The 19,211-nt window shown below is 47.5% G+C and overlaps 1 long non-coding RNA gene and 1 pseudogene across 1 annotated transcript in view; both read right to left on the bottom strand.

Annotated features, from left to right (window-relative positions):
- Positions 1–19,211, bottom strand: part of LOC132654645 (uncharacterized) — a 336,065-nt gene that overhangs the window by 298,328 nt on the left and 18,526 nt on the right. The window lies entirely within an intron of this gene.
- LOC110547913 (heat shock protein HSP 90-beta-like) lies at positions 7,856–8,693 on the bottom strand (annotated as a pseudogene).

Here is a 19,211-nt window from a genome sequence, read left to right as displayed (position 1 = left end):
GCACGGCAGACTCTCCTTAAAGCCTTCAGAAAGAGAAGTTGCGGCTCGCTGAGAGTCCCAGGTTTGTGGACAGGAGCAGAGCTCAGTAACTGGGAAAGTCCTCTGAAAAAAAAAAAATAGCTTTGCCAAAGAAGTCCAGAATATTCATTTCCACGTATTCCTTTTTAACAGCAAGCAAAATGTCACCACTCCATACAGTTTAGGGGAATAAGAGGAACAAAACACAGGAAATTGTCCTAAGTGATAAATCTTGCTTTGGGTACAAAGATACTCGCGTGGAAGCTGGGACAAGGGCAGTGAGTAAGAGCGCTTGCTGCATGAGCGTGAGGCCAATATTGACCTCTCTACATGCAGACACATACATACAAGTGCCTACATGAACATGTACACACCCACACACAACCCAAGTGTGTCTGAGTGACTCCTCCTCAAATGACAGAAGCCATCCATGAGCTTTGTATCTAGACTGACAGTATACACAAACTGTGTCACCTATGTGACATTTACTAAGCTCAAGGCTCTGGACGAGCAAGTCAACCCATCATTGTCCCTGTCCGGGCCACCAACCTTGTCATGGCCAGACATCATCTCCATTGCCAGATGTCACGAGCATGGCAATTGCTGTTGCGTTACACAGCTGAGAAGTCGTGCAAGAGACACAGGAGCCTACAAGAGACACAGGAGCCAGCGAGGCTTATCCAACCCCAATACAAACAGCTCTCTCACTTGCAGGGCTCTTCAGGTGCCTGCCCTCCAGGTTTATTTGTTTATTGTTTATCCCTTTGTTTATTTGTTTATTGTTTGTCCCTTTCTCCCCATCGCTGAGTTCAAGTGCACACCACCACGCCCAGCTCTGTACGTGGGTATTAGGAATTGAACTCGGGTTTTCGAGCTTTCACGGCAATCGCTTTTCTCACTGAGCTATTATCCCAGCCAGCCCTTGGGGACATCAACAGAACAGCTCTGAGTCTCACAGCCTTCTGGGCCAGTTCAGTTTCCCAGGAGGATACTTAACTCAAACTCACTTTAAGTGGAAGTGTGAGTCATCTCCTTCATGAAGGAGAAAAAAAAATATTCTCAACCCCCCCCACCAGACCCCTCACACAAACGAAGTAATTTTAAAGATCCGTGTCATAAGGGAATAATCTGCGAGGGAAAACCTCGTGTATGGTAATGATGCCTTAGAAGGTTTTTTTTTTTTTTCCAAGTTGTGTCTTAAAAGTATGTTCTCTGGGCCAAAAAATAATTGCGCGTTCATCCTAGCAGATTGAGAGAAAGTCAGGGATTTAGTCTGAGGAAATACATTTGAGGTGTGTGGAGAATGACATTTGGGAGGATATTAGGTTCTGCAGTACAAAGGTGCAGGCATTAATAGCTACTTGTAAACAGAACAAAGGCTGATGGGAGATGCAGCCCTCTGTCTCAGGAAAATGAATCTCCCCAAGTGGAATTTCATTCACCTGCCCAATTTTCAGGGGTCACATCACAGCAGATATTTTATAGTTACCAAATCCCAGTCAGCCACAGGACTGAGTCGTAATGGACGTCTCAAGCGCACCACACCCATGTCCTATAACATGGCTCCCTCTTTTCCTCTTTCTCTCTCTATTTGTTTCACTCCTGATCTGAGAACATTTCACGCTCGCTGGCAGTTCTGAATGCCTACCCTGTGTGAGCAGCTGAGATTGCAATCAAATGCAAATTCAGGATTTACAGGACAGTTAAAAACCGTGAGGACTATGGAGTCTCACTGGCTAAGGTATCATCGAAGGAGACAGATAATTACATCATTATAACGCAAGATATGAGATGAGAGAAGGAGAGGTAGCTGTGCTTCGGAGATCGGTGGAAGAGAGCTGAGCAGGGGCGGAAAGTTCAGCCGCTCCTCAGTGGAAAGGGCACCTCCAGGCTCCCCTTGTCATCGGTGAACATGGGCTCACTAAGACTGAGCATTTTGTTATGTGTTCAACAGGAGCCATGATTATCCTCAGTGACACAGTGGATGCGTAACTTGTGAGGTCACATACAGCATGGGTTGGACCTGTCATCAGCACCCAGCCAGTGAGTGATGGTTCTTCTTCACAGTCGGCTGATCAGATCTAGAGTCACTCAGGAGACGCAGTCTGGGGCGTGGCTTTGAAAGAGTTCTCAGAGAATTGTAGCTGAGGAGGAAGAACCATCCCGAATGTTGGCATTCTACCACGGGCTGGGATCATGGACAGAATGAAATGTAAAAGGAACGAACCCGGGGAGCGCTGGCATTAACCTCTCTCGGCTTTCTGGCACGGTGCATACAATGTGACCAGCCCACCTCACACTCCTTTCCATCCCGACGGACTGCACCCTCCCAGTCCTGAGCCAAAACAAATCCTTCCTTCTTTAAGTTGCTTTGATCGGGTGTCTAATCATAACATACGGAAGCAGGTCAAAGGTCAAAGAAGGAAGGAAGCATGGCAAACACCCACAAAGAGACTGAGCACCATGCTCTCTTGAAAAGTGGGAAGCACAGGCTCAGCCATCAATTCACCTCTTGGAGAAAATCTGAACTTGTCATTCAACTAAAGTAGCATCCCCCATGCCCAGCTTTTGCTCAGACCTTAAGCCAGACATGTAGTGATGTATGCCCGCTCTATGCAGCCGTGAATGAGCAGATCCATATTATTGAAAACCACCACCCAGTAAGAAGCAGTTCATCAGGAGAAAGATGGGCGTCTGGCTCTTCTGAACCCAATGAGCTCGCAGCCCAAAGATGGAAATGTGACAGCTCTCCACACCCAGTCTCTCTTTCTCTCTGCAAAGCTCAGCTCATGACCAGCATAAAAATAATTAAAGCAGATTTGCCAAAGTACTGAATCTTGGACATTTCTAAAGGTCAGAAACAATTGCAAAAACCACATTTGATTGAAACAGATTTCGCATTTAAAAAAAAATCACAATATATATAACCATTATATTTAGAGTGATTATATATTAGTTTAAACAATGCACATTAATTTTCTCTAATTCTGAAGGCTAGAATTCAAGACTGAGCCATGCACAGGCTTCCATCTCCTGAGGCCTCCCTCTCTCTCCTGCAGGGGACCATCTTATTGTGTCCCCCCTTGCTCTCCTGTTCCACTTCTTGAAAGGATGCTGCCTCTAATGACATCACATAACCTGTACCTCTGTGAATGTCTACCTCTCAGTACAGTCTGTGCTTCAGCATAGGAATGCTCAGGTGGGAGGACACAGACAGACGGACACGCAATCTAGTTCCCACAAGCGTGACCCTAAAGCAAGTGAGAAGGATTCACTTTATGAGTCTACATTGAACATGATGCTCAAAATAACTTGTTTGTGTCTTTACCAAGCACTTTCTTTGCAGAAATTGTGTGTGAAATGCAGTTAATTATTTGTACAGGACTGTTTCTATAAAAAGAACCCATGACATAAACGAAGTTATTTAAGTCTTTCTACTTCTCTGTGCCTTTTGGGATAGATGAGCCATGTCCAAGTGGACCAGCAGAGCCCTAACAGCGGAAGGCATGGTGAAATCTCTTTGCTATGTGATGGTCTAGGGTGAGTGACAGCTGACTCCCAGAGCCTCCGGTAACCCTGTAGACAGAAATATCATTATACTCTAGGTAAAAAACAGCGTGCTTACTACAAGCAACTAGTCTACGGATAATCTCCCCTTCTTATCTCAATTAGAGCCTGTCTTCAATGCTGACTTGTAGGAAAATCTCAGGCCCCACTATTTCCAGTCTATTATTCAGAACATAGAAGTTCAAGTTGGAGGACTTAGTTTTCTCCCCCAATACTCCATTAACAGCCCAGGCACAATGCCAGTGATTGTTACAAGGAAGTAAAAGCACTAACAAATCCATACTTGCACTGAAAACAAGACGTGGAGAATGCCTCCAAAGACGAAGTTTTGAACCCTGGACTCTCAGGCACAGGAACAGGATAAGTGCGTGTTTAGGAGGACCCTGACTGCTCACTCACTGCCCTGAGCCTTCGAGAGGAGCCTGTTGACCGTGAGAACCTCAGAACTTGGAAACAACAAGAAAGAGATTAGAAGAAGCCTTGCTGCATTTGGTGGCCCCCGATGCCCAGACATGTTGGGAGAGGGAGCAAGTTCAAAGTCAGACCGATCTACATGTTACATCCCAGGCCAGCCAGCTCCATAAGGCAACCCGGTCTTACCACAAAGTACATGCCAAGTTCGCAGAATGGGAAAGTGAGCGAGGCTCACCCTCACGAACGTGAGCACAGAGGGCCGGGTCATTCCCGTGGAAGCCCAGCCCGCCCTCCTGGCAGCAGCGCCCTACCAAGATGGTGCATGCAGCCTACAGGCCAGGCTTTCCTAATCCAGCCAGGCTCCTTGGAACAGGATTGCCACGCTGCCCCACCCCAGAGGAGAGGCTCCATGCCCTTCACCTGACTACGCTGTAAGAACAACCCTAACATCAAGGAAAAGGGAACATTGTGGCACCTATAACTTAAGGAGAAGGAGGCAGGTTGACTAGCACAGCTTGCTGCTGCATGGGACACAGGGTTGCATGGCCCTGGCCCCTCCTTTAAGGGATACTTGTTTCCAAGAGCTGGGGAGATGGCACAGTGGGTAAAAGCGCTTCTTTGTGCAAGTGTGAGGACCTGAGTTCAAGTCCCCGGCACCAGCATAAAAAGCGAGGCGTGGACACCCTCACATGGGGTGGGGGTGGGGCCAACAGGTAGATTCCTTAAGCTCACTAGCCTGCCAACCCAGCCAAAATGGTAAGCTTCCGGTTCATGAGAGACTCTGCCTCACAGCAATGAGGTGGGCAATGAACAGTGCGCATGTATGTGTGCGTGTGCATACGTGTTACCTGGGCAACACAAGACAGTGAATTTTACTTCTAGTGAACACCTTTGAGCTGCGTCTCTGAGGACAGGCCACTCCCCTAATCCGGGCCTTGGGCTTCTCATTCACAAAGCGGCAGGGATGAACTCTCTGGAGCGCTTGACGAAAGGCAGGGATATAGCAGACTGTCTGCCGGCCGGACTCGGCTCCCAAGCTCAGCAGTGGAGCCTCAGAGGGTGAGAAGGAAGCCGCAGAACCTCTACACTCAGCATCCCCGAGGCCCCTGCAAAATCCGACCCCCAAACAGTACACCGCTGCCGGCCAGGTCCCGCGCTGACCGCCGGAACATCCCGGGTGTGCTTTCCATCTCCTCCTTGGACCCTATGCCTCAGGCTTTCCTTCCCCCCATATTCCCTTCTCCCAGGGCATAAGTACGAACGCCCACATGCCGCTCACCCCACAGCCATGGCCCACCCACAGCGTCCCCTGCAAGGACACTGAAGTCTTGAATAACCATAGGGTTAAACGAAATGAAAGTCGTTTTCAAGTATCGTGAGTATCACGAAAAGAAATCCAAAGTACCTCATAACACATGGTGAATATTATCATTAAAAGTCAAAATCAACCATCAACAAAGAATGGAATAATTATAGAGAACTAAATTCCCTGCTAGCCAATGAGAACCAAGCAAACCAGTGTGGCATACCACTGCCGAGTTCATTTGGCCGGGAAAGCTCATAGCCCTGGCAAATGAGAATTAGACTCTAATTACCCCATTGGCAGGTCTCAGAAAATTCTAAAATATACTTTCTACAACTGTCACAATGTCAAAACAATTATTTGGCTGCTCGAGCAGGTGTCAGGCATTGTAAGGGAAGTATGTCCTGGTAAAATGAAATGGGAAGCCTCTGTGCAATTGGAACTGTAATCCCAGGCCCTAATTATAGCATCTCAGGTACCTCAGATTGCCTCCGAGTCGGGAAGCAAAGAGGAAGGAAGGCTGATTTCCCTTTTTCTCTCCTGTGCCCTGAGGCACTGAATTCTGAGCCCATGGTGAAGGCAGACTGTGCTGCCTCAGTGTCAGCAGGGAACTCTGAGCAGCTCTGCCTCCCAGCATTGCCTCTGAGCCACCACTGGGCCTGAAACACTCTGTCTTTAGAGGGACTAAACTCTATTATCCTTTTGACCTGATACCTTCGGCCAGGCAGCATCTTGATCCTGTTTTACAAAAGCCCAAATTTACCAGCAAGGACACTCCAAGCTCCCTCACTCTGCAAGAACACCCTTCCCCTGCGCGGCCCCTGTGAAACTGCCCATCTTCTTGCTTTAGCAGCAAAGCCAGGCCAGCAACACTCCACGCTGCCCTTTGAACTGGAGACAGCAAGTCAAGCCACCATCATGGCATCTCCCTAGCTGGTCATAAATCATGGATACAGGATTCGTGTCCACCCATAACTGTACGACTGAGGGATGATGCCAGGAAAAGATTTCCAAATTCAAGAAGTACGGGCAGATGTGCTTGGTAGCCTCTTGTAGAAAAAGCACCCTGTGCAATACAGAGCTGTTACACATGGTATCAGACAAGATTTCTGACCTCAAGAAACTCATATTTAAAAAAAAAAAAAAACACAAAAAAAAACAAAAACGTATATATTCTTATTTTCTGAACATAATGTCAGCCCTTCTGAAGACAAAAAAAAAAAAAACCTCAAAAGTCAAGGGAGGGTAATTCATCACAACTTAAGGTCAAGATAATGCACACAGATGAGATAAAATGCAGCCTGGTCCTTGAAGGCCGAGGAAGATGGCGGCAGATTGCAGTGGGGGGAGGAAGGCACTGTTTGCTCAGTGATGTACCCTCAATCATTGTTAAGCCTTCTCGGATAGAAACTTTTCTTGGACCCCTAGGGTTAGCTGGCCTTCCATTGTGCACTCTCCATCATGTTTATGGCCTTCAGCACAGCTCCCTGCTTTGTCTATTCATCTCCCTAGTCATATGAGCTCCACGGGAATGACTGCTATGCTAAACACAGCAGTTGGCACGTATTGTGTCTTTGTGGTATTTTGCCAGTGATTTAGGGACAAAGCCGCAGATCAGGCAATGGATGCAGAGAGAGCAAACACAGTAGATACTGCATTTGAAATGACAAGGACTTGGCTTTGTTAAGGCCGGGAGCAGCAAAAGGTACCCATACAAATGAGTCTGCTCAAGCAAATAGCAATCACTGAGTGATGGAAAGCCAAGTAAGCTGCCCAGCAGCCAAAGGGCCTTGTCTGACCTCCGGGTGGAGAAAGGAACTCCTTGGGAAAGCGGTTTGAAGAAGCAACACCCAAAGCAAGGAGAAGCACTTCACAGCCTGTCCTGAGGTTAGCTGTGGGTCTGCCTTGCAGACTATTCTTGAGGATTAAATGACGAGAGTAACAAAAAAGTGGTGGTGTCTTCTTGCACACAAACCCAACAGTTGAGCAGGACAAGAAATGCCAAGGCTTGGATAGGCACATCTAGACTCTAACTTCTGTTCCATCTAAATGTTACCTTCTGGTATCCTGACTACTCTGATGGTCAAATGAAAGATGGCTATCATTGTTGCTGCCATCACTGCACTTAAAATTCAAAACCTTGGGTACCACCAAAACCATATTTTCTTCTGCAATATAGTATAGTCCTGAAATGACAGATGGATGTTTAATGACCACTAATCTTAGAATTAGTGGTTTTGTAGGCATAAAGTCCAAATGAAAAAAAAAAAAAACCACAATACACAATACTCAACCCTGCTATTCTGTGGAAGGGGATTTTCTTGCCTTAAGGCACAAGGACAGGATAGAAGAGATTCTTCTAGACATGAGCAAGAGCCAGGAATGAAAAGCAGTGCCCTGAACTCCCAACTGACCTTCTACAGAGAAGTGCTTGACTGCCAACTGTTCTTCCCAGTCATTTGAAGGCTCTTATAGACTCCACCATATTCCTCTTGAGTGATGTCATCAGGGTTTCTGGTCCAAACTGGCTTTGTCTTATTCAACTCTTCCTGATCAATTGTATTTCTCCTTCATCTTCTTTTTGTTTTTTTTTTCCTTATCTTTGCCACTGTCATTTTCTGCATATGATACCACATCTTCAATCTTAAGTTGCTCTTCCTCATCCTTATCTTCCTCCTCTTTCTCACCTTTCTCTTCCTCTGCATCATCATCACTGATCCCCTCTCGTCTTTCTCCAAATAGAGGGTGATAGGAATAGCCTGGAATAGCCTATGAACTCTGAGTGTTTCTTCACAACTTCCTTGACCCTGCTCTCTTCTAAGTATTCTATGTGCTCTTCTTTGAGCTGAAGGATCACCCTGGTGCCCTGGCCAATGGGCTCACCACGGTCTGCATGAACTGAAAGAGCCCAGGCATACTGCTCGTCATCATTTTGCTCTGTGATCGCAACCACCCTCTCTGCCACTACACAGGCCAAATAGAATCTAACCCCAAACTTGCCCAGTCACAGAGATGTCTGCACCAACCTGGAGAGCCTCCATGAATGCTTTCGCACCAGACTTAGCAATGGTTCCCAAGTTATTTATGAGGTCAGCCTTGGCCCTGCCAATGCCTGTGTCCACCAAAGTCAGCGGGCGCTCCTGATGATGGGGTTGGAGATGATGTCAATTTTCAGCCACTGTCCGACTTGCAAGGGTCTGTCAGGCTCTCATAACAAATCTTGTCCAAGGCATCAGAAGCATTAGAGGTCAACTCCAGAAGAAAAAAAAAATCCCTTTTGAATAGATAGTATTGATGACAAGGGGCATGAGCTGAGAGATTTCTGCCTAAAAGGCAAAGGTCTCTCCCTCTTCCTCTCCATGGTGGACTTCCTCAGGCATCTTGACAGGAAAGCCAAGTAGTAGTATAGGGCAGGGTGGGCCTAGACCACGTCCGACTTTCACGGCAAGCCTGGGCTGCAATTGCAATGATAAAACTTTTAAACGGCCATTTAGAGAGCTCAACATGGCCCAGGATGAATTTTAAGTAGGCTATATCCCTGCAACATTCCAACCTCCCCACAACCACTGAGGTTCTAATCCATTAATCAGCCTTGCAGAAGGTTCAGTGAATGCACTGCTTCTTTTGGGAAACTTTATTCACAATTAAAACCCAGTGCCCTGAGAGAGCGAGAGAGAGAGAGAGAGAGAAAGAGAGAGAGAGAGAGAGAGAGAGAGAGAGAGAGAGAGAGAGACGGAAGAGGTGGTTTAGTGGTTAAAAGCACTTCGCTATTACAGAGAACTTGGGTTTGGTTCCCAGCACCCACGTGGAAAGTCACACTGTTCATAACTCCAGTTCCAAAGGACCTGACACTCTGAGGCGCTGTGCATTCACAGAATATGTACATACATGTGGGCAAAACAGTCAAACAGGTAAGCTAAAAATAGATAAATCTTTAAACAAACAAAAAAAACATCGTGATAATTCAGCATGAGAAATTAAACTCTTAACATTCTCTCTCTCTCCCTTTCTCTCTTTCACACACACACTCATACCTCCTTTGAAACAGACAACAAAGAAAACAGGCTAGAAAAGCAGGTGCCAGATCAGCACGGGGACTCTCTTTTTCATGAATCCCCCCCACATTATCACTAACCCCATTTTACACACCATGGTGAGCATAACTGCCTATAAGCATGTTTCATGGACATTTGCAACAGCACTGGGGAGTGCAAAGGGTCTACCTGGGTCCTCCTGACCTCCCAGAGGGGGGTGGTATAAATTGAGTGTGAATTAACGGAGGCTGGTGATGTGCTGCCAAAGCCCCCAAGCCAGCTGGCATATCTCTCCCTCCACCCTCACGTATTAGCTATCACGAGCTCTCAACGGCTCCCTCTTTCAGACAATTGCCTTTGACTGACAGAAACGGTAGCCTTCCTGGCAGAAATAAAGATATTCTAAAGAGTGTGTTGTCCCCCCACTTGGCTATCAAACTGCTGAAATTGCTCCCCGAGAAATTGAAATTTCATTAAAAAAAATTCTCACACTGGGAAAGGTAAAGGCTGACACTTATGACCAGCCAGAGTGGGAACTTGTCTCCAGGAGATTTCACAGTTCTGACAGCTTGTCAGACCATCCTAACCATCCTAACGGGACACACTGAAGCTGAGATGATGATGATGGGCGGGGCCACACCTTGACCCTGACTGCTCATCTATGCCTCTTGCCTCCTGTTAAAACCTATTTCAGGACCCTGTAGATGAATATGGGGTAGGGAAACATGGACATCTTTGCTCCCCTTCTCCACATGGCCACAGGGAGCAACTCTCTCTCTCTGCTTTTCACTCTATTTGTCTGTTTCATTGGCCCATTCAGGACTGGGGCTGAGTCTAGTCCGTTAGATTCAGGCTTTGACCCTAACTCAAGTAACAAGACCTCTGCCCTAAGGGTGTATGTCCTACCCCTAGGGACGGTCCACAGCCAGCCACTGACAGGCCTACCGGGCCTTGGCCAGAGCCATACTCCCTGCTATGGCTTAGGCTCTGGAATCCCCTACTGACCAGGCCACTGCGCAGTCTCCTAGGACTGTATTCCTGCTTGCCCCATCCTCCGTCTCTCCTTCACCCCCTTCCTGTAAGTTTTCTCTACTGACACCTTCCTATGAACAAATCCCACCACCACCCCTCCTCTGCCACCCAGCTTTCCGCACCTAAGACAGTTCTCTGCTGTTTTGCTCACCTATAAAGCCCTGGAATGTGTCCTAAGTGGGTGTGGAAGGGAAGTGACACGTGGTGCTGTTCCAGTTGGGTTCAGTGGGAAAAGGACCTGGACCTTACCCTCCTTATCTACACATGGAGGGAATCACTGGCCTCTGGAGAGAACAAAGGGACCACAGGTATCAGTACCAAATGGCAGCATTCTTGCTGAGGGAGCAGAGAGGACATCAAGTGTGTAATGCACAAAAAATCTTCCAGCAGCACACGCTGATGGCCCAGTGGAGACTCGTGCTAACCAAGTGCCTTTTGTACCCAGTTTCCCACATCGGTGGGGACAGGGATGGGCTGCAGCTTGCAGGAGGAGGGTAGGTGGCAGGGGCCAAGGGGCCCGAGAGGAATTTCTGTTCATCACCTTTGCAGGTGAGCCTCCTGATCACCTCTTAAGCAGAAGGGCAAACGGATCTCACCCCCTGGATAAAACAGCTTTCTCTGTGATATTACTTCCTGCCTCCCGTTTCATCTCGACTGGCTTCTGCCTCCCTCCGCCCTCTTCTGGGCCCCTTTCCCACAATCACTGCGGGGTGAGCCCAAGCTGATGAGGGCACCTGGCTTTTGAGCCGGCTCCTCAAAGCTGGAGGTCAGGTGTGTTTCTTGGATTTAATTAAGCTGGGAATGAAATCCAGCATGGAGTGGCTCTCTTCCTCTTTATTATCGCATCTCTTCCTGCTTGTCACCACGGTGGCTTCCAGGGCTTGAAAAGGAAGATGTGGTACGAGTCCCAGGCAGGGCTCTGTTAATCTGTTTCAAGGGACATTTCAAGTTCTTCCATGTTAGAACAGGAAGAAGAAGAGGAGGAGGAAGAGAAAGCATTCTCAGCCACCTCCCTAAGGAAAAGAATTGCCTTCCTCATGAACAAGGAAAATACATTTTAAAATAACATCATTTCCAGAGCTTTTTCTCATTATAATACAATATGTGTCAGATAGAAAGAACCCAAGGAATTAAAAACTCATTTGTAATCTCGGCAGCTAGAGTAATCATTATTGATATTACCGTCTCTCCTGCCAGATGCAGGCAGGTGTGTGTGTGTGTGTGTGTGTGTGTGTGTATAAACATGCACACAATCAGATATGAATTGTAGAGGGGGAAAGAATAATTTGTGTCTCTCTGTGACACACGTGTGGAGGTCAGAGGACATCTGCCCTACATTTTTTACATATATATATATCTACTCACTAATGATGCTTCATATAAAAGGCTCATTCACTAGGCTCGATGGGGTTCCTCCCATTTTTGTGCAATACGGAATCGGGGGCGGCGGAAAAAACCCTCAGGCTTTCAAAGAACTTCCATGCTCGTTAATGCTACTGATTTTCCTGTTGCAGTCGTGTTTTCTGCACCTTGTAACATATTCTATAGTCTCTAGGATTAATCAAACGAGATGAGGGGATTTATACCCTGCTGCGAGCCGAGAAGGGAGCTTAACGGTCTCCCAAAATAATATCATTTGACATTCAGAGCCACTAGGCAGCAACAGCAAAGGGCGCTTGTGTTTTAGACTGATTTGTGTTCAGTGGGTGGCAGGCCCCTTCTTGTCCCCTTGGCAGCCACAGGGCGCTGACCTTTCTCACTCCAGAGACATGATTGCCTTCACACCAAAATTGCCCAGCAAATCTCGCAGTTAGCTCCATCCCACACTAGCCGAGCTGGCATTTTATGACTGGCTTGGCGTTCGCCAGCTGACAACTCACTAAGAGGAGGTTGCTGTGCAGAATTAATAACTTCTGAGGTAGTCGTTTAGTTGGTTTTCACAAAATTAACAAGTTCCACTTTGACTGATGGCAAAAGTCACAAAATCTGAGCTCAGAGAATAAAAAGGACTTTGACGGCTCCTGGTCCGGCCCCTTCAATTTCCAAATAAAGGGAACTGAGGGCCAGAGAGGGGAAGGAGGCTTTTGTCTCCAGGATCTGAGATCTGGGCTGGAACTGTGGTTTGTCACATTAGCACCACTGGTATGTAACGGAAATGCTGTGTGTGCAGCTATGATAAGGATGAAACCGCTAAGGAAGGAGCATCAGGGTTTTAAGCAGGGTGGAGTGGAAGCCTTAGGGCTCCTCATCCATCTCAGCCAGTGTGGCACTGAGGAGGCCCCATCCCCGTGAAACACAGATTAGTCACCTGATGACTGCCTGGTCCAGGTACATACTTCATGTTCCGCCTTCCCCTCATGTGAACAGATAAGCCCTATTAGCTAGCTGATCACGGTGGACGATGCTCACTGTCTTTTCATTTGCAAAAGGAAAACAGCAGTCTCAGCCACAGCAGATGTGATCTTAGAGAACAACAAGATAATGAAAGTGAGCGGGTTCCATGAGTGCCATACAGCACCGTAGCTCTGCATTGGCATCGCTGGGCGGTTCAGGCAGCACTAAGCCAAGCCCAGTGTGGAAGAGGAACGGTGTCCTGGGCTTGGCCTAGGCTAGTAACTATATGTAACTACTGAATGAAAAATGTCAAAAGTAGAGTCAGATAGAAAGATGATAGATAGATAGATAGATAGATAGATAGATAGATAGATAGATAGATAGAGATAGATAGATAGACGATAGACAGATGATAGAAGATTGGTAGACAGATGATAGATAGATAGATAGATAGATAGATAGATAGATAGATAGATATGATAGACAATAGATAGATATTGGTTCTGTATTCTGTTTCTCTAGAAAACACTAATACAGAGAACAGGCACGAACCTTGGATCAGGCAAATCAAACAATATGACAACGACATACAGCAGAGAGGTCAACAGCACACTCCAGCGGTGCCAAAACACCTTCAGCCACAAAATTCTTAACAATAGACTCACAGTTGCAAATGGCAGACTAGGAGAGCAAGGTCACTCTGGACTATGAAGACACTCACTTCTCTACACTGGTCAGGCCGGAACAGCTATGCAGATTAGCTGAGCCAAGCGTGGGAAACCCCGACGCCCTTTGTATAGCTGTTGAACATGAAGTGTCTCCGTTGGTGCAGCTGTGTGAACTTGGCTCCTAGCTAGTGTCTCTATTACGAAAGACAATACAACCTTGAGGGGGTGGAGCTTCACTAAAGTAAGCCAGAGGGGAGTGTGGAGGTCTCAGTGCCCCGCCTCACTGCCTCACTTCCTGTCTGCCCTCTGCTTCCTGGATACAGATGAACTGTAACCAGATGCCATACACTCCACTGCCAAGTCTTTCTCACCATGATGGGCTGTGTCCCCTTAAACTGTGAGCCAAAACAACCGCCTCCCCCCTTTAGTGGCTTCTTGTCATTTGGTCACAACATGTGACCTAGGCAGTCTAATGAGAAGAAATTTGGGAATTTTAATTAGACAGAATCAGAAGAGATTTTTCTCCTGGGGTTATTAAAAGATAAACAGGTAATTTTATTGTTGGTGGCCCGTTCAAATTGGTACATTTAGAATTTCTGCTCTACATGCTAATAAATTCCTTTGCACTTAACCCACAGCCAAGTACATTTGTACATTTTGGGAAAAAAAAAAAAAAAAAAAACACCTTTATCTTAACACTTCAGTAATCGAACAACCCAAGGAAAAAAAAATAATTTGTATGGATTTTAAACACAACATTGCCAGCTTAAAGACCTACCTGAAATAAAATACTCCCCACTTAGTGATGGCTGGCCTTTCCACATATGCTTACCTTTTATCTATATATAATTCTACCCTTTTCTTCCCTCCTTTCCTCCAAAGTGGTGCCATACAGGTTGCTAGGCAATTGTCCCTGACAAAGTCTCAATGTCTGTCAATAAAATGGAACATTCTAAATGCTCTATAGTCTCTGTTCGCATTTGGTACTGTGAAGGGTGTCAATCAGAAAACGTCAGTGAATGCTGAGGGAAGGGAGAAAGGCCCTGACAGGTGGGGAATAAAAGATGCCTATTTTTAAACTAATAAGCCCTTGGCCAACTTGAGTAAGAGGAAGATGAGTTTCAGCACTTTTTTTGGAAGGTTGAAAGGGCTCCAATAGGTCAACCATCATGCTGATGTGAGTCAGTGTCATGTTTTTGGTGGGGTTTCTACTCTTTGTGAATCAGAGAAGACAAACCCTCACCAGAAACATATTCTAAAACAACATTTAGAAGGCTCTCAAAATCTTGGCCTTTAAATCATTGCATTTAAAGCAAGAAGTTGAGAGAAAGGAGAATTGATAGGCAAGTCAACTGATCTCAAACTCATCAGCCTCTATCTGTGCTCAATAAATAAAGCATGGTACCCTTGCTAAACAGTAGCTCAGGTTAATGTACAATGCTAGGTTGGGCAAACATACTGAACATTAAGATACCAGGATAGTTGTTCCTCATTTTTCAACAGAGAATTAATGCGTGAGGGGCAGGGAGTGCCGCTCAGTGGGAGCATGCACACGGCACAACATCAGTGAATACAATAAACAGAAACCCTGGGGGGTTCAGACCACAGGGAGTGTGCCTCATACTTAAGACTGAAATAGCACTTAGGTCTGGCGATGCACACCAATAATCCCACTAAGCTGGAAGACTAAAGCCAAAAGATTGAGAACTTGAGGCTAGCATGTATTACAAAGTAAGGGGAGAGAGAGAGAGAGAGAGAGAGAGAGAGAGAGAGAGAGAGAGAGAGAGAAAGGGAGGAAGAGGAGGAGGAAGGAAGGGAGAGAGGGACAGGGACGGGGAGCCACTACAAGAACTAATCAAAGCACACTTCCACTCCAGTCCTAAAAATAAGAGACTTTCAAAACTTTGACTAGTCTTTCCAGTTGTTTTGTTCCAAATTGGGTTAGTTCCTCTCAAAATCTTCAGCTCTGTTCCATTGAGATGCACCCAGATGCTCCTCAGCCCTCACCTGAATCATTTTTCTGAATAGACTCATTAACCTTTGCTCAAACATATGCGTATGCTCCTAGCAGGTGGTAGCAGTCTCCAGTCCCCGGTAATATCAGGATAATTCTAGTGCAAATACAGAAATGTCAGTGTTACTAAACTGTTTAATTACGAAGCCATATTACCTCCCAGTGACGGAGAACAGCGTGCTGCCGAGTTTTACTTCCCATGGCCTGTACTGAGGAACAAAGGAAGGCAGCGGCCTCAAGTGTGCAGGAAGGGTGGTCTGTGCCTGTAATCTCAGTGCCCCACGGCTGAGGCAGGTCATCTGGGCTGGAAGCTAGCTTGAGTCCCAAGGAAACCCCTGACTCAACATAAAGCAAAAGGTCAAGAAGCAAGAATAGAGGTGCTGAGGCACGGTGCTGAATTCTCCAACCGAGTGGCCAGAAGGCACCCCATTGCCCACAGATACACGAAAGCCAGCCTCTGGGAAGTAGTGAGGTGAGAACATCCTCCATGTGCTGGGAAGGCAGAGACAGGAAGATCCCCGAGTAAAGTGATGGCAAGCTCCAGGTTCAGTGGGAAACACTGTAGCAAGAAGTGAGACGGGAAAGAAGGGGAGGATGATTAAGGAAGACCTCTGATGTCAACCTCTGCACGCAGGTGCACTTGTGAGTACACACACACACACACACACACACACACACACACACACGGAGAGAGTAGACAGCAGAGCAGGCAGTATTCACATTCTTTGAATGAAAATAGCACATTCGCAATAATGTTATTTTTTTTTAACTTCATGACAATCAAGCACTCCTCCCAAGCCCCAAACCCACGGCTCAAGCCCTGCGTCCCTCCCAGCACACTTCCCAGCTTCCAGACCCAGACAGGACATCAAATAGCACCATACGCTTACGGCTCGGGTTCAGCTGGCGCTCAAATATGGGTCCTCAAGTGGGGAAGCCCGAGGCTGCCTTTCACATCCACTCCAGCTCATGGTTTGCATGTCACAGAACTGTATCCGTCCTGTTGTGGCCGGTGGCTGACGTGGTACAGGAGAAAGAGGGGCCCCCTTGAAGGGGGTGTTCACATCTGGGCTCCAGTCCTCTCTTCACCTAGACAAGCCCTCTACAAAGCAGGGCCGTAGTGTCAGTGCAATGGAGCTTCTGTGAGGAAATAAACAACATGTCTAGTGTGGTATTTGCCACATAACAGGTGTTTAATAAATGCTAGCCATACAGCCTTTCAATTGACTGTGAGGCAAGTGACTTATTCATCACTGTGTCACCGTCAGCCTAGAATTTAATATACTCTAAGGTGCCTCCTCCCCCCCCGCCCCCGCCTTTTTTAAAGAAAATCTTTTTTGCATTCATTCCTATCAGGCTCAGCCAGTCCCCCAACCACTTCTGCTTTTCAACGTGACAGATAAAAACCTCAGCAAATGTAGTGGAGTGTTGCTAAGCAGCTAAGTGATTCTGGGAGGCAGTAATAAAAGGAATACACAGATATCTCTGTCCTTGACATTCAGAGGTGGAGACAGTGGTGGTATAATGTCACACGTGTGAAAATATCAGGTCTCGGGGAATGTACATGCTTTAGAGACTGTTCAAAATTAAGGGTTGCTCTCCCTTACGCGCAGCCATGCTCTGAAACACCCACTAACTTTTGGTTTGGAAAACAAGCCAAGCTAGCTCTCAGCTAGTCCCCAGCATCCTGGAATTACAGCTCTGTACAAATGGGGGCGGGGGGCACTAAAATGGTGGGACAATGAGGAAAACCAAATACACAAATGTCATGCAACAGGAGCTGGAGAGATGGCTCAGTGGGGAGAGCAATCACCCTCCAGCCCCCGCCAGCAGGAGGAGGTGAGCTTCATCTCCACTCTAAAAGCCAAGAGCAGGTGCAGTGGGCACGCCTGTCATGAGAGAGCTGGGGCCTGGTGGACAGCTAGATCCCAGGCCTTGTTGGCTTGTCAGTCTAGCTGAATCAGTCTAGCTGAATCAGTGAGCTCCTGCTTCCCTGAGAGACCCTGCCTCAAAACAAAAGGTGGACAGTGACTGAGGAAGATAACCTGATGTCAACCTTTTGTCTCTACTAACATGCCTACACACACACACACACACACACACACACACACACACACCTCCAAACATAAACACATACTACAGGGGAGCAAGTCAGAGTCTAGAAAAACCTGCCTGGGGCTGAGGACACCGGGTGGGAATGAGCCCAAGGCAGACGGTCCTCGCTTAGGGCCATTCGGAGACGGAGATGACCACCAAGCCAGTGCCATGGGGCCAAGACAGGGAGCTAGCCTGAAATGACTATCATTTGGGGGCTGCACAGGCCTGTGGGAGGGAGGCAAGCCATGCCCGAGATAAGCCCTGTCCTGCGCCATACTGTACAATCAGGGTATAGCACTCCTGAGACCACTCCTGAAATGACCCCAGACATTTCAGAGACCCACGAAGAAGAGCAAGTAAGTGGTAGGAAAATGGGAGAGAAACAGAAACAGAAGGATGTGGGCACAATGAAGACAGGCAGAGCTGGAGACTTGAGGGTAGTGAGGAACAGCCAGGTGTGAGTAGTTCATGATACCAGCTGGGACCACGTGGGGTTCTAGCCTGTGCAGCTACTGGTGGGGGAGGGCGCGTCTGGGTCTGTAGCCCTGAAGCAGCAGGGATCTGTTATCTCCAAAGGCCAGGTAGACATCCCTGGTCTGGGCTGCCGCCTGGGACATACTGATGTCTGAGGACTGTGCGGAACTAGCCACACCTCTCACCTGGGTATCATAGAAGAGCTGGCCCTGGGGGCATGAGAGCTAGAGAGCTGGCCTTGTCCCTCACCAGCTGCTGTGCTGTCACACTATCAAGGGCAGGCCCTGCACCTTGCCGAAACAAGCACAGTAGAACTGACCCTGATGGTGGGGGTGGGCGAGCCAGCCCTGAGGGTGTGAGCATGGGAGAGCTGGTCTTGACACTTGTCTGCTGTACGGTGCCATGTGAGCAGGAAAGCAGGCCCTGCACCTCACCTGGGCAGGAGAGCTGGCTCCAGGGTCATCAGAGCATGAGAGCTGGCCCTGTCCCTCACCTGGTGCAGAACTCGGGGAGCGGGCCCTGCACCCTACCAGTGAGCACAGTAGCGCTGGCCCTGGATGTGGGGGTTTCAGGTGAGCCGGCCCCAAGGGCATGAGAGTGGTAGAGGCGACAGGACGAGCAGCTCAGATACTACCCAGGCCCAGATCCAGGGCTTTGAACTGGCCCACCCCAACATCAACACCATCCATGAGCTGCTGGAGAGCATGAAGAGGCTGGTCCTACAGATCCAAAACGACAGGATCTCTATGATACAGGGCAACAACAGTGTATCTGAGTAGAGTCCTGGTGAGGTTTCAGCATCAAGAGGGTAAGAAGCCAGAGGTCTCGTACCAGACCAAGTCTTTGCAATGAACATTTGCAAGCAAAGAAGTATAAGAGCACACGGTGGGACACACCGGGACACACTACAGCTTCCACAACAAGACTTTTTTTTCCCCTCTGTTGGGGGAGGTACGAGGGCAGGGGGAGATGAGTGAGATTAGGATGCATGATGTGAAATTCACAAAGGGCCAATAAAAAGTTTAAAGAAAGAAAGAACTAAAGGTGAGGATTGCATAAAGTTTCTCCTATTTCCTCATTCTTACAACTGCACATAAGGATGGAGGTGAAAAGGTACCTCAAAATTTGCCATGGGTTTCTCCCTTTGCCCTTGGCCTGTGCTCCTGAAGGTGCTGTACTTACTAAATTCTAAAGTTGAATCAGACCTCCAATGTAAATACCTCCACAAATCTCACAAAAGCACGATTGAGAAGGGA

This window comes from Meriones unguiculatus, chromosome 6 (assembly GCF_030254825.1).
Source record: "Meriones unguiculatus strain TT.TT164.6M chromosome 6, Bangor_MerUng_6.1, whole genome shotgun sequence".
Lineage (NCBI taxonomy): Eukaryota > Metazoa > Chordata > Mammalia > Rodentia > Muridae > Meriones > Meriones unguiculatus.
The sequence above is the reverse complement of the archived record's forward strand: the minus strand, read 5'-3'. Positions and strand labels throughout refer to the sequence as shown.